The sequence below is a fragment of the Lampris incognitus genome, chromosome 5, assembly GCF_029633865.1.
Source record: "Lampris incognitus isolate fLamInc1 chromosome 5, fLamInc1.hap2, whole genome shotgun sequence".
Classification (NCBI taxonomy): Eukaryota; Metazoa; Chordata; class Actinopteri; order Lampriformes; family Lampridae; genus Lampris; species Lampris incognitus.
Window position 1 is genome coordinate 2,765,735 of NC_079215.1, and position 13,322 is coordinate 2,779,056.

The following is a 13,322-nucleotide window of genomic DNA, read 5'->3' on the forward strand; positions in this document are numbered from 1 at the left end:
GCGTTACAAACTGCTGTAAGCAATGTTGCCAGAGAATTTTTAGAAGTGACGAGGGAGAAATGACAGGACCGTTGTTTGTTTACTCGCTAGAGCTGCCACACGGTTTCATAAATAAACCTACAATCTAGTCTGTCAACGGCTTAGCCCACACCACTCAACTACCATTACATTAAACTTGATTTTGATGTCTGACTGACGGTACCAGCTTTCACGTTACTGCAGCAAAACCAGAAATGGCTGACATGAACGCTGTCAGGCTTATTTAGGCTAAGAGGAGAAGTGATGGCGGATATTTATTATTATTTACGTAATGTATTTCACATGTTCAGGCGGCACAGTGGCGCAGTGGTCAGCGTGGTCGCCTCACAGCAAGAAGGTTCTGGGTTCGAGCCCCGGGGTAGTCCAGCCTTGGGGGTCGTCCCGGGTCGTCCTCTGTGTGGAGTTTGCATGTTCTCCCCATGTCTGTGTGGGTTTCCTCCAGGGGCTCCTGTTTCCTCCCACAGTCCAAAGACATGTAGGTCAGGTGAATAGGCCGTACTAAATTGTCCCTAGGTGTGACTATGTGTGTGTGTGTGTGTGTGTGTGTGTGGGCCCTGTGTGATGGCCTAGCGGCCTGTTCCCCGCCTGCCACCCATGACTGCTGGGATAGGCTCCAGCATCCCGGCGACCCTGAGAGAGCAGGATAAGCGGTTCAGATAATGGATGGATGGATGGATTTCACGTGTTCATGGTAAGTTGATGAAACCTACCATGAACACGGCTCATCTCGGTCGAGGGCTACTCTGCCCAGGTCAGCTGATTGTTGTGATTTGTGGCATTCCAACAGGTTGCCAACAGTGGGGCTGCAAACTACAAGGACACTCATAACATGGTTGAAGGATCCATCTCCCGTCTCTCCATTTCCTTTCAAACCTATTATGGCCTAAGGCGCCCTCTAAAAAAATTCTAAAACTGAAGGCCTTGTTTGAAAACAACCTCCTGAGGGTTTTCTGAAAAACTTTCACTAAAATCTTTATTTCTCAGCCTCTGTAGCAGATAGACCCATGAAATAAAAACCATCTGAGAGCTTCAACTTTTAGCCATAATTGGAAATTATTGCCTTTACCTTAATATTCATTAACCCCCCCTCCCTTTTTCTCCCCAATTGTACTTGGCCAATTACCCCACTCTTCTGAGCCGTCCCGGTCTCTGCGCCACCCCCTCTACTGACCCGGGGAGGGCTGCAGACTACCACATCTCCTCCATACATGTGGAGTCACCAGCCGCTTCTTTTCACCTGACAGTGAGGAGTTCACCTGGGGGACGTAGCACGTGGGAGGATCACGCTATTCCCCCCAGTTCCCCCTCCCTCCTGAACAGGCGACCCGACCGACCAGAGGCGCTAGCACAGTGACCAGGACACATACCCACAGCCGGCTTCCCACCCACAGACACGGCCAATTGTGTCTGTAGAGACGCCCGACCAAGCCAGAGGTAACACGGGGATTCGAACCAGTGACCCCTGTGTTGGCAGGCAACGGAACAGCCCGCCACGCCACCTGACGCCCTCATTAACTTCTCTTAAATATCAAACAATACAACTGGAAGGCAGCAAACTCGCCAAAATCATCGTCCTCCTCAGAAATTTCTCTCGCCCACCGAGACTTGGCTAGCGGGTGAGCAGTCACATCATCACCTGGGGCTGAGTCTTCTAATTCACAGCTGTTTCATCCTCAGAGCAACGCTGTACTCCGCATCAATGCCCCTCCCCTCGCTCAGGTCATCAGCCGTGCTCACTGTCTGAAGCACAACTTAGAAACTTTTCAGCAGCCCACGCAGAGGCTAAGATGGGCTAAGAGCACTGAAAAAAACAAGCAAAATGCATCCCATAATGCACTTCACATTCTGAAGTTATGGGAAAGAAGAATGCATTTCGGCTTCCCCATGTGTATCTCAGCGACTCACGATGCATTTCACTGGTCACGTGTTTTGAAAACAATGACATCATCTAAACGTGCTCACATCACATCCGGTTCTAAAGGGAGAAGCAAGCAAACATCACACCCAGTCTGGATTTCCCCCCCTTTTTCTCCCCAATTGTACCCTGCCAATTACCCCACTCTTCCGAGCCGCCCCGGTCTCTGCTCCACCCCCGCTGCCAATCCGGGGAGGGCTGCAGACTACCACGTCTCCTCTCATACATATGGAGTCACCAGCCGCTTCTTTTCACCTGACAGCGAGGAGTTTCACCAGGGGGGCGTAGTGCGTGGGAGGATCACGCTATCCCGCCCACCCCCCGCGCCAGAACAGGCGCCCTGACCAACCAGAGGAGGCGTTAGTGCAGCGACCAGGACACATACCCACATCTGGCTTCCCACCTGCAGACATGGCCACTTGTGTCTGTAGGGACACCCGCCCAAGCCGGAGGTAACACGGGGATTTGAACTGGCGATCCCTGTGTTGGTAGGCAACAGAATAGACCGTTACACCACCCGGACGCCCATCTTAAAGCGATATACACGCAAATGTTGCATCCGGTCTAAATGGGCTGTCATTTATCGGCCGTTATAAACGCCGATACCGATTTATCTGCGACTTGCTCACAGCGGCCGATAATGATGACACACCGATTAATCAGTCGGGCTCCACTTTGTATCTGAAGTGCCAACAAGGAATCATAATGACTGGACCAGTGTGTTGTGTTTCCTACTAACTACACTTGCTGTACTGTATTGTTAATTACAGCTACACACGTGATCCAGTTTCAGCTGCAACGTCATCCCGGTATTCAAAGGAGGCTATCACACTTATAAAGTCCCTCTCTCTTACACACACACACACACACACACACACACACACACACACACACACACACACAATCAAGTGTAACGAGGAACAACCTCTGGGGACGAGGAGAGGACCGTGTGCTTCTAAACGGCGGTGAGAGGATGCTATCTAGAAGACACATGAACACATTATTTTAACATCAGACATCATAAACAGAAGGAAATAAATCTACATCACCACAGGTAAAGTGACAGTCTCCAGTTAAACTGTGAAGGTTATTCTGAGTGGTTACACAGCAAACCCGAGCCAACAGCCTTCAACAACACAAACCTGTGATCAGCAAAACAAGTTGGACCTGTCAAGTAGATTCAGCTTATTTAACATAGCCTACAGCTTTACCCCACCAGCTCAAAACCAGCTTTACCCCACCAGCTCAAAACCAGCGACCTTTCTGCACGCCACACAACAAGTCGTCATCTGTTTGAGCTGGCTCTGCATTACCTGAGTAACCCTTGAGCCCCTGAAATGGCAGCAAGTCAAAGAATCAGCACAGGGCATTTTGTTAGGGCAAGCACACAAATCAAATACAACACTACCAGAAGAACTAACCACAACACATTTGCCTCGAGCTTCACTCGAAAGCGAGTTGTCGAGCAGCTTTTGTCAGGTCAGTGGAACCCGAGCTCCTGAAAACACAGGGCCCCTCTACTTGGCCTGAGCCAGACGCCAATTATCAATATTTTTATTTTGCCTTGCATGGTTAATTTTACACTTTGTCAATAACTGCGCGACTTGAGCACTTATGAGTCTAAATAATTCCTACATCTGAAATCAAATCTAATACAGGGTAAAACAACCACTAGCTACATTAAAATGAAAAAAAAATATTTTCCCTCTTTTAATGTTTATTTACTCATTTGTCTCGCTCGTTTGTTTCTGTATTGATTTAACAATTATCTCCATGTTCCTTTTTGACTGAGAAGATGGTGAGCCAAGAGGCAGTGAGGTTATAACTTGAAAATAATCCAGACATAAACAGCGTGCCTTCCTTCACAGCTCAGTGTCGGGTCCATTTTATTTATATAGACCTAAATCAGTTTTGTCCAGTTACAGTTACAGTGAGTACAATGTGTGACGCCCCCTATCCTTAGACCCTCGACTTGGATGATCTCCCTCCGCAGGAAACACGGTCATGACGCACCAGACGGTACAGCGTGACTTGCTCTAGGTCTCTCTGATTACTCAAATGATCAACTTTGACCAATTACATCGCCAACTTCTGGTCCGATTTCCACCTCCACTTCACTAGCAGCAACACAGTCAACCACGGCGGAGCAGCAGGTGGCCCCAGCTGAGCTAAAAGAAAGGTTGGCCAGCCGGGGACGAGATGTCTGCCCAAAAAGAGGGCTCCTGAGAAATAAAGCCAACTCATCTTTTAATCCCACATCACAATCGAACAACATTGTCTGGTATTAATGCCACATACACTCCAGGACACACCAAGGTCTGTGCTTAAGTTTGGATTACGGGGGGGGGGGGTTTGTCAGAAAAGATGTGCCCTATAGCCCAAACTTTCTGCATGTTTCAGACAGACAATCAATTAATCAAATCATCTTCCTCTGACTGACAGCTGTCCAAATACTGAAAATAATACAACGGCATCATTGGGTAATAAGCTACATCCAACATCTCATCTGGACCAGTTACCCAGGGACCATTTTAAACTGGGGAGGAGGCCGGAAAAATGATAAAGTGAGAAATATCTTACATTAAGTAACCCGAAACCAACCTGTTGAATAAATCTGATTCAGTGCTTTCACCCAGTTAATCATTTCTCATATTAGTTCATCAGGCTCAAAAGGCACCTAACCACATACCTGCTCGCACACATTAAATGAATTATCAGCCCCTTCACAGGAGGTCTTGTATGGCTGTCACCTTTAAGACTATTTGTGACATTAGTGAGTCTTCCATATTGCATTATAAATATCATAAAGCAGAGTCGTGGTTGTAATTTAAGCGGCAACGTGGTAATATTGGTAGAGTAAATAGTCACTGTATGTTCACTTAGTTCCAGCTTACTTGGGATGAGATGTCAGGATGTGCTGACCCAACTTATCAGTGGTATGATGGTTAATGTGTAAACCGTTTGTGGCCTAGAGAAAAGTACTTAAAGAGCGTTTCTGCTGGAAGAATTCAGAGCTATGTTGTGCACTCTTTTGACAAGTTTACACACAAAACTCTCCCGGCTGGTTAATCTCAAAGCTGGGTGCATCATTTAATTCAAAGAACAGCCAACTTGAAGCGGTCTTTATCACACCGCCAAGTGGCTTACTTCAAAATACATATTACATGTTTTGAATCATCCAAGATGACAGTCGTTATATGCGGCCGTTTCTGTAACACCGAAGGCAGAATCTTGTCATTTAACAGTTACAGCAATGAGAGAAAACCAATTCAACCAATCCTGACATTCTGACTCTGGCCCCAGTTAAAGCTCACTGCCCTGGTTACAGCTCGTGCAGAATGCAGCGGCAAGGCTCATAGCTGAATGTAAAAGCTGTGAGCACATCACACTGGTCTCAGCTGCTCTTCAGGACTCCCTGTTACTTTTACAATTGATTTTAAGATTTCACTGTTGACTTTCAAGGCTCTTCACGGTCTCGCCCCCAGCCTCCATCAATGAGCTCTTAACTGTTTATGTTTATTGGTGTGACCTGAGATCTTCACATTCTGTTGTATTGGCTGTCCCGAAGTCCAGGTTACTCACAAAGCGGATCGCGCTTTTGCAGTCAGAGCCCCTTGGCTTTCAAACAGCCTACCTGAAGAGCTTAGGTTAGCCAGCTATTTGAGAGCTTTTAAATCTTAAAAGGCTTTTAAAAGGCCTTTTAAGGCCTTTTTTTAATTTCCTAATTTAGTAGGGTGCTTTTGTTTACATTTTATAAACTTTTTTAATGTTGTTTTTCCTCTTACCTTGTTCTCTTTTGTTTCTATTTTGGTGTTTTAGCTCCTGTAACTCTGAAGTACTTTTGTAAATTTATTAAAAAAAAGGGTACCATACAAATGAAGTATTATCAGTCATTCTTTGCAATGCTATAATAAACGTGTGTAATGTGCCAAATACAGCTCTTCCTGAAAGCTGCTCAAATGAGTGGAGAAACAGCATTGCTTAGAGGATGTAAAATAAGATGGCTAGTATTAGACGGAATACTACTTTTCAGTCTCTATTAGAGACTAGTATGAGACTTTATAGTAGCCAAGATAAGTGTGTGTGAGTGGTTGTCACAAACCAAATGCTTACTTGGTAAAACAAACAAACAAACAAAACAAAACAAAAGGTCATCCAATAAAATGACCAGAGGATAAACAGCCATTTTTAGATGCCAAGCACCTCATGAAGCTGGCCTCTAACACACTCACTAACAGACTGATGGTTAGTCTCACGTTTAGCTGTATCACTGGCGTAGATGTTGGTGAGTGAGTGCATCAGAAATACGTGTTGTTGTAAGATTTTCAAGATTGTATTCTCCTTTTTTTGGTAAGGAAATGGGCAAAATGTGAATTTTCTGCACCCCCACCACTGTTCTCTACTAGCCTTTACTTTGTGTTCTATCGCTCGGTACTGTCCATGCAGTTTTATCAGAGGTAGGATTCCACAGAAACACCGACAGAGATGCAAGGAAGACGTTCTCCATCACCAAATCCAGCTTTTGAGAAAAGTTTTTAGCTTGCTTTTCCGGATTGTTTGGTACCTACAAATGATTCGGATGAGCTAACTTTAGCTCCGCTGAACTGGTGCAAAAGCGTCTATTTAACAAAATCAATGTTAAGCCTCCAGTCACGATAACGTGTAAATAGTACGTACTGTTACCTACTTGATTGTAAATGTGCAGCCAATACTGGCCCTACTTCCAAATGCGCACTAAACACGATGATCCCCTATTGTTCTGCTCACAACAAAGTCACACAACCAGCCGTGCTTCACATCTCGGGCACTAGTTTGTCCACGTTGGAGTCTATTTTGTGCGAGTACAGCTGCAGCCTGGGCCACCTGGACAGAGCAGTAATAATTACAGGGGGACCCGCTCCAAACTCCTTCTCTAATTGCCTTTTCCACGACCCCGGGCTCCTCTGTCAGCTCTCGGTTGTGGAGGCAATTCGAGCATTGTGGTGACATACATGGCCCGTTTAATGAGACTGCTGCAAAGATGTGGAAAAACAAGTCGATCCTCTTATTTTCTATTTCCTCTCCCGGGGAGGAGGGGAGGCGAGGGGAAGGGGGGGGGGTTCGCGGGAAGAACGTGTAAATAAACAAAGGAGAGACGAAATTACCTTGTTGTGTTTTTATAGCAAGCCAGCTAAGGGGAACAAACTGGGAAACTTGCCTGACTGCTGCGATTACCAGCGATGGCGACAAGCTACCAAACCCCCCTGGAAAACGTCCTCACCTATTGTGGCCAACTGCTCATTTGGATCTGCAAGGACTAAACGCTGTCGCCAATATCAAGTGTTTATGGAGCTAACAGCCATCTTGCTACCAAAATAGGGCCTTTCTTGGCACCGGACTGGCGAGCCCACAACGAGAATAGCCCGCTGGTTCGTTAGCTCTCGCCGACGAGCTCGCTAGCTCGCTAGCTAGCGGGCTAGCAGGCTAGCTAAGGTTAGCAAGCAAAATGGGTTCGGGCCTGTAATTTTGGCTCGGTTCTCCGGGCGCACACAGCTGCGGTGACACCGGCTTTCTGTCCGCGCATCAACTGCACACACCCGCCCTGTTTGGTGTGTCTTGACGGCGGGATTCGAGTCGGCGCCCCTGCGCCGGAAAAGACGGTTGAGGGGAGTGAAAATGATAAGTCTACACTTACCTAGCTTTACTTTCTACGCCATCTTGGATCCACTTGTCAGCCCATCGCAAAGCATAATGGGAGGTTCTCGCCTGAAGGTTGAGGGGGGTTTAGCGTGCGTGCGGCTGTGCGTGTCGGAGCGCGTGCGCGGCGCGCGTGCGTGTCGGAGCGGAGCGTGTGTTAATACGAGCGGATCCGTTTTCACTCATTTCAGCCGTGAGTTCGATGCCCGGCAGCTCGGGGGGAGCGTCGGTTCGCTGCAGGACCACATGCGCCTACTGGGGCTCGTCCCTGCGGGTCAGGATGCGCAGCGCAGCGCCAGCCCGGAGCCAGGCCTCGTCCCCTCCTGTCGCCTGGCCGTCTTCCGGGACGCTCTCTGAAGCTCCGGCCGGGCAGCAGACTCCTCCGAGCGGCGTCCCGTCCCGTCCCGGCCCGGCCCCGCAGCCTCTCCGGTCCCCCCTGCGTGGGCCGCCGTGCAGCACGCAACGCTTGCAGAAGCCACGTTAGGGGGCAAAGGATGATGTTGTGTTGTACCTCGGCAGGTTGTTTATGGATTTGCCCCCCCCCCACCCCAAACCAACCCTTCTCTGCTCCGTAGTAAAACTGTCACGTCTGCAGCCTTTTCTGTAGTATTCTGTAGTATTCTGCAGTATTCTGTAGTATTCTGTAGTATTCTGCAGTATTCTGCAGTATTCTGTAGTATTCTGCAGTATTCTGCAGTATTCTGTAGTATTCTGCAGTATTGTGTAGTATTCTGTAGTATTCTGCAGTATTGTGCAGTATTGTGTAGTATTGTGTAGTATTGTGTAGTATTGTGTAGTGTGGTGAAAGCCCTTCCCAGACAGCATCCGGATGTGGGCCACTTCAGGCAGTGATGCAGCACTGACGGCCTTCTTCTGGCCCTGACGACATGGATGTGGGCCTGAAGTGACCCGCATGCATGATGGCAAATATGGCCCAAATATGCCAAATCAAGGACTATAGGGGGGAATTCAGAGTCCTGATGGCTTTTCTCCCCTAGCCATCAGGACTCTGAATTCCCCCCTATAGTCCCTCCTCACACACCACCGGCATACACACCTCCATTCACCTGCTATGCCTCATGTGTTTATTTCTGTTATTGTGTAGTTGTGTTGTTCCGGATCATATGTGGAGTGTCTGCTGTTGTCCATGTATGTACTGTACTGCAGAGTGTAAAGTGTACCAAAAACAAATTCCACCGGCCTTGGTCATGTGGCTAATAAAATAATCTATCTATCTATCTATCTATCTATCTATCTATCTATCTGTCTGTCTGTCTGTCTGTCTGTCTGTCTGTCTGTCTGTCTGTCTGTCTGTCTGTCTGTCTGTCTGTCTGTCTGTCTGTCTGTCTGTCTGTCTGTCTGCCTGCCTGCCTGCCTGCCTGCCTGCCTGCCTGCCTATCTATCTATCTATCTATCTATCTATCTATCTATCTATCTATCTATCTATCTATCTATCTATCTATCTATCTATCTATCTATCTATCTATCTATCTATCTATCTATCTATCTATCTATCTATCTATCTATCAAATGTGGGCCTTTTTTGGCAAACATGCGGTGCTCTGGGCAACATGTGATCTGGATGTGACCCTGAAGTGGCCCGTGCGGTAAATATCACAGAACAAACATGGCCGCCTCTGGCAAATGTGTGGCACATGCAGCATTGCTACGGCTTGGTTCTGGCCCAGATCTGGCAAACGGGAGCGGACCGCCCAAGTGCCATCATTCCACGCGGTACATGGGCCGGATGGAAGTGTCGGTGTGGGACGGTCCGGCCCACAGCAGTTTTGCTGTCCGGGCTCCTGCACCGCGGTCCCCACACACACACACGTCACAAGCACCGTTTGTTCAATGCCTAAAAGAAGACGCAGCAGATAGTTTTCTTGACACTTGCTCTGCTCAGGGCCTTCGTCTGAGGCAGTCGAAAAGGACAGTACTTTGAACTGTACTTGCTTCTGGTGTCAAGGCACAACCAAATAAGATATCGGATCGCCCATGTAGCCTGCGAGATTGAAGAATCATTAAGTGCCTTTGTATGTAAGATGTTCTATGTGCTGTCCTGTCTGTTATCTGGACCCTGAGTCTGAAATCAAGTTTGCACGAATGAATGAATAACAGACGCTGGAGCAGAGTTTGTCCCGAGGCAATCCATGGTCAGTATTGGATTATGTCTGCAGAGCACAAGGCTGTCCAAACTCATACATACCGGGTTTTGACATGGGGGATGGCGAGGCAAATGGATCAGCCGATGTTAAATAACGTGTGACTTGTCTGTCTTATGTGGTTTGTCTGCCTCTGACGAGTCCCGGTCTGAAGCCTCGTCTTTGGGAATCAAAAGGGCCGCAGTCCAAAATGTTACAGTGATTAGATCTGGGATTCAGCGGCCTTCCTCTCGTGTGCCACCTTCGTGTTCCTCGAACATCCAGATACACCAGAATGAGGTACGATGGAAAGCAGTTTGGTCAAGTGTCTTTTTTTTGGTTTGTTTTTTTCTCACGACTTTTATTAAACCCCGTGGGGCAGTTCTTCCTCTGCATTTAACCCATCCTGGCTGTGTGGCTAGGAGCAGTGGGCAGCCGCCGTGCAGCGCCCGGGGACAAACTCCCCTTCATCTGGCCCTGCCTTGCTCAGGGACACAGACAGGAGTATTAACCCTAACATGCATGTCTTTTGTTTTGTTTTGTTTTTTATGGTGGGGGAAACCGGAGCACCCGGAGAAACCCCACCGCAGACACGGGCAGAACATGCAAACGCCACACAGAGGACGATCTGGGATGACCCCCAAGGTTAGACAACCCTGGGATTCGAACCCAGGACCTTCTTGCTGTGAGGCGACAGTGCTAACCACTGGGCCACTGTGCCAATAAACAATATATATTGAGGTGCCAATGTACCCTAGGGGCTTAGGGGCTTTTTACTATCAAGCCAAAGCTCTATGCACTGTTTTGACATTTTACCGAGGACTTAGTGCATGAACCCACGGAGAGCAGGCCTATACAGCCAACTTTTGAGATGATATGGTCAACTTCCTCTTCAGCGACCTTCTCCCATCGAGACTTAACCGTGATTTAGGGCCAAACAACTAAATTTGACTGCACTTGACCTTCCCTCTCCATCACACAGTGTGATCAGCGCTTCCCGTCGTTTATTCTGCACCTTAATAGACTTTTACATCAAGATGCAGACCAACCTCGCCAGCTGATCACACGGATCGATGTGAAGGTCAGCCGCCCATACGAGGAGCTCGAGAGACTGATCTCACTCATGTCGCACCTCTTGCAACTGACGTTCCCTCACAGAGACGCTGAGATAGAGGCCGGGGCCATGTGACCAAGTGGAGGAGCTCCTGCAGCACACTGCGCAGCTGTTGCATGCAGGCAGCAAGCGTAGGAACAAGAAGGTTTAGTCCGTCCTGACTTCAGCTGCACTCACTTGACCACGTGGATCGGTCTATGCCTTCCAGGAATTGCTTTAAGAGCAGGGATATTGTTAGGCCAGCTCCTCTATGTGTTATATATTTTTAAAGGGAATTGGACTGTTGATACCGAGTCTGTAAGACTGCAGTTTTTTTGTGTTTTGTTTTGTTTTACTGCCTCTGGTCCTTCTACTTCAGGAGGCATTTCCACATCATCTCAAGATGATTCAGAAGTGCCTGCCATTCCAACATGCGGTCTGGGTTTCCTTTCAGAGTGAGAGCTTACACTTTAAAAGGAAATCCGGGTTGAAGGTTAGTAAGTAGGTTGGTAGCCTACACTGAGGCAGTTGTAAGACGGGTTTATGCCTGCCTGCTGTCTGCGTCAGCCGGCCTGCTGCACTTTTTATTTATTCCAACACAAACTGAGACACAGCCCCATCCCTGTGCTGCTCAGGTGTTTCAGGTAGCCTTGGACCATTACAGCCAACTCTGAAGCTCATCAGTATGAAATAACCCCCTGTTATTGGCCCTATATTTATCATGTGAACTTCATTTTCATTGGTCTGATATTTTGCTTGGATTATTATTACTGACACTTTCAGTGTTTTTGCACACCTACTCTGAATTTGTCCCACCCCAACCCCCCAAGCGAGAAAGAAATGCACACCGTACCATCTATGGCTGCTTGCAGACTAGCTGCAGGACTAAATGCATGTTTAAAAAAAAGAGGAGTGTGTTCGCCTCAAAAATTTTACTACCAAGTCATTCCCCCTCAAACCGCGACTGAGCTGAACTGAAACATGCGGATGTAAAGATAAAGAGCAAGATCTGTGACAATGCTGCAAGATGCGACACAGCGGCGTCGCAAGAATCCGTGACTTAACGTCTAGTGTGAACAGAATATCAATAAAGTAAGGTGCTGGGGAGTGTTAAGTGAAAGGATGCCAGGTCCAGCGATTATTTCAAAAGACAGAATAGTCCATCCATCATCCAAACCGCTTAGCCTGCTCTCAGGGTGGCGGGGATGCTGGAGCCTATCCCAGCAGTCACTGGGCGGCAGGCGGGGAGACACCCTGGACAGGCCGCCAGGCCATCTCAGGGCCGACACACACACATATGAAATTATATCCTCAGATCAATCAAATTGTAAAGTCTACTTTTTCAATTATCATAATGTTGGCAATTGGTGATGAAATTACGCCCAGCAATGTACCCGACTGTGCCCAGTCAATATTTATTTACTACTTTATTGATCCCCATGGGGAAATTCCTCTCTGCATTTAACCCATCCTGGCTGTGTAGCTAGGAGCAGTGGGCAGCCGCCGTGTAGCGCCCGGGGACCAACTCAGTGGTCTTGCCATGCCTTGCTCAGGGGCACAGACAGGAGGAGTATTAACTCTAACATGCATGTCTTTTTGATGGTGGGGGAAACCGGAGCACCTGGAAAAACCCACCGCAGACACGGGGAGAACAACATGCAAACTCCACACAGAAAGGACCTGGGATGACCCCCCCCCCCAGGTTGGACTACCCCCCCCCCAGGTTGGACTACCCCAGGGCTCGAACCCAGGACCTTCTTGCTGTGAGATGACAGTGCTAACCACTGCACCACCATACCACAGAATATAGATGTAATTCTGAGCCGATTTGAGCCGATGGCCAGTTGGGTCATTGCTGTCTATTAATTTCAACTTTCTTTGAATTGGAGTTACATAAAGCCCAATTAATACAATCTAAAAATACAGGAGAGTCTTATTATATTATTATTATATCTTGATAAAATCAAAACACTCACAGAGGCCTTACAATGAGCTAGGCTTTTGTATCAGCAGCCTTGGCAGTGATGTTCATCATCACACCACATTACACAACCTCATGTCGAGGCTCGTCCCCACAACGCTGTGATACGGGGGCGGGGCGGTGGGGGGGGGGACGTTCTTCTGACAAACCAACACCACCAGCTACACCCGGGCAGGGCATGTCATTAGCGAGAGTGGCTCTTCTCTGGTTCTGTACTTCAAACTGTGAACGGCATCAGTTACGTCCACAGAATCTGACAAAATGAGTGAGACCACAATTTATCTCCCCTCTGCTGCTGGAGTTAAAGCTCCACAGCTTTAACTCCAGCAGCAGCGTACAGGCCGCCACAGCTCATTCAGTAGTGTCGCCGCTCCTCTTTCACGTCGACACAAGACCTCAAGACACTGACGCAACACACACACAGCAGAGCCCACTGTGTCTGTGGAGACGGCCGACCAAGCCGGAGGGAACACGGGG

General features: G+C 48.1%; 1 protein-coding gene across 1 annotated transcript in view; it reads right to left on the reverse strand.

Annotated features, from left to right (window-relative positions):
- Positions 1-7,668, reverse strand: part of helz (helicase with zinc finger) — a 147,263-nt gene extending 139,595 nt beyond the window's left edge. Inside the window, exon 1 of the mRNA XM_056280764.1 lies at positions 7,629-7,668. The gene's annotated coding sequence lies outside the window, so the exon portion shown is untranslated. The remainder of the gene's footprint in view (positions 1-7,628) is intronic.
- Between the last annotated feature and the right edge of the window lie 5,654 nt (positions 7,669-13,322).